Source organism: Rattus norvegicus, chromosome 3 (genome assembly GCF_021556685.1).
Source record: "Rattus norvegicus strain SHRSP/BbbUtx chromosome 3, alternate assembly SHRSP_T2T, whole genome shotgun sequence".
NCBI lineage: Eukaryota > Metazoa > Chordata > Mammalia > Rodentia > Muridae > Rattus > Rattus norvegicus.
Window position 1 is genome coordinate 122,568,007 of NC_141536.1, and position 2,594 is coordinate 122,570,600.

Sequence of the window (2,594 nt, forward strand, 5' to 3'; positions counted from 1 at the left end):
CCTATATAGCTTCAGGATTAGGACTTGTCACACAAATACCAGGACATGGTTAGAGGTTTATGAGCCCCTGACGTCCAATGGTTGGAGAAGGACTGACAGTGTAGGTCATCAATAATGCCCAATTGCTTAGTCAAACATGTCTATGTGATGATGCCTACCTAAAAACCCAAGTGTTTGGGAAATTTATGGATAGCTGAACAAGTTAAATTGCTAGAGGGATAGTAGATGGAGAGGGCATGGGAACTCTGAACTCCTTCCACACACTTCATACACTGTTATATCCTTTATCAATAAATGGATAAATGTAAGCTGTTTCCCTGGGTTCTCTAGCAAATTAACTAAGTGCAAAAGGAAGGCATAGAAGGTTAGGTTTATAACATTGATCTATACTGTAAAGGGTATCATTTCTGTTCCAGTTGTAATTGGTGTCTGGATCTAGTGGCAGCCTTGTGGGACTGAGTTTTCAGTCCACGAAACCAGCCAGACTTTGCAGTCAGACTTTGCAGTAAGTTGAAAGCATCATAATTGAACTGAGTTGTATGACATCCACTATGTGCACAGTAGAGAGGTAAGTCGTTGCTGCTCAAAAGAAATAACCACACATTCTGGTGACCGGAAGTGAAATATTCTTTGTTGAACAGACTATATGAGGATAGAAGCTAGGAAACTCACTTTGGTTTTCATGGCTCATTAAAGGAGTAAAATAACTTCCGCTGCACATTCCTTTAGCGCGGTGCTCAAATGCAAGCGAGACAAGAAAGTTTCCTTAACAAAAACTGCCAAGAAAGGTTTGGAACTGAAGCAGAACCTGATAAAAAGAGCTTTGGAAATGTGTGGACACCTACAAGTACCTCTTCATCTTCTCTATGGCCAACATGAGAAACAGCAAGCTGAAGGACATCCGGAATGCCTGGAAGCACAGTCGGACGTTCTTTGGCAAAACAAGGTGATAATGGTGGCCTTGGGTCGAAGCCCATCTGATGAATACAAAGACAACCTACATCAGGTCCACAAGAAGTTGAGAGGTGAAGTTGGGCTCCTTTTTACCAACCGCAGGAAGGAGGAGGTGAATGAGTGGTTCACAAAGTATACAGAAATGGATTTTGCTCGAGGAGGGAACAAAGCAACTTGAACTGTGAGCCCGGATCCAGGGCCGCTGAAACAGTTCCCTCATTCCATGGAGCCACAGCTGAGGCAACTGGGTCTGCCCACTGCCCTCAAGAACGGTGTGGTGACCCTGCTTTCTGACTATGAAGTATGCAAGGAGGGTGACGTGCTGACCCCAGAGCAGGCCCGTGTCCTGAAGTTGTTTGGGTACGAGATGGCCGAATCCAGAGTGACCATCAAATTCATGTGGGATGCCCAGTCAGGGAGATTCCAGCAGATGGACCAGAACCTGCCTGAGAGCGCGTCTGAGTCTGAGGGAGAGTCTGAGGAAGAAGATGATGACAGTTGACTCTGGGAACCAGGACTAAGGCCTCCCAGCAAGTTCTTGATCTCCTCTGGACACCCCACCCCCACCCCACCAGGACTGATGTCACCCTCTGGAGGGAGCAGCTGTTTATTTTTGCTATGGATAAAGACCAAGGAGGGTGCTGGGCAATGACTTTGTTTCTATAAAGAATACACCCTGTAGACAGCAGAGACTCTTAAGAAAAAAAGGAGTAAATAGACCTCAGCTGATGGTATTAAGCAGCTAAGGCCATTAGATGCTCAAAAGAGAAGAGCAGCATTTGAGAGTTGGATCCAAAATCTTCATGAGAATTGAGCAGTACCACATGATTGGACCTCAGCTCGATGTTTGTGTTTTTCCTCTCTTTGACTCCTTATGTTGGCACTAATAAGTCACAATTAACATGACTGCATTTAACACTATAAAACTATTGTTTTACTACTGATCCCACCACCTTGATGTGGTTAGAAATGTGGTTATAATAATATTCATAGGTTATCATGAACATAGTTCTGCCTATTGTTGCTGGTGTTTCTGCTATGGAACAACTTCTTCCCCAGACCTAGCAGCTTTGCTGATGGTATGTGGCTGCGGCTCCGGAGTCTTCTAATTCTAGAGCCTGGAAGGTATCTCTGAGATTCTCTGAAGTGATTGCAATCAGATGTTAGCGGGACTGTAATCATCTGAAGGCTTGGTTGGGTCTAGTATGAGGGCTACTTCACACCAATGGCTGGCGGTGGGTGGTCGAGGCTATTGGATAGGCTTACCTCCAGCTGTTTTCTGGAGCCCCTTATGTGAATCTCCAGCAGATTGAGCAGAGATAGCAGATTTTCTTATATGGTGCCTACTTTCCACCTTCCTCAAAGTGACAGTTCAATGAAAGCTCAAATAAACAAAATAAACAAACTGATTTTGCCTTAGAAGTAATATGCTATGGTTTCTGTGACTTTTTGTTTGTTTGTTTCAAACATGCTTAGCCAAACTGAAAGGGGAAGGATTAGTCCTCTATGCCTCAGTGTAGGGGAATGTCAGGGTGGGACTATGGAAAGGGGTGGGTGAGTGGGTGGGTGGGTAGGGGAGCACCCTCATAGACGCAGGGGGAGGGCGGATGGGATAGGGGATTTCCGAGAAAGGGGATAAC

General features: G+C 45.1%; 1 pseudogene across 1 annotated transcript; it reads left to right on the plus strand.

Moving 5' to 3' along the window:
* The first annotated feature begins 313 nt into the window (after positions 1–313).
* Positions 314–2,368, plus strand: LOC147995707 (mRNA turnover protein 4 homolog pseudogene; annotated as a pseudogene). The gene has a single exon (XR_015683815.1). The product of XR_015683815.1 is annotated as an mRNA turnover protein 4 homolog pseudogene (transcript).
* Positions 2,369–2,594: the final 226 nt, after the last annotated feature.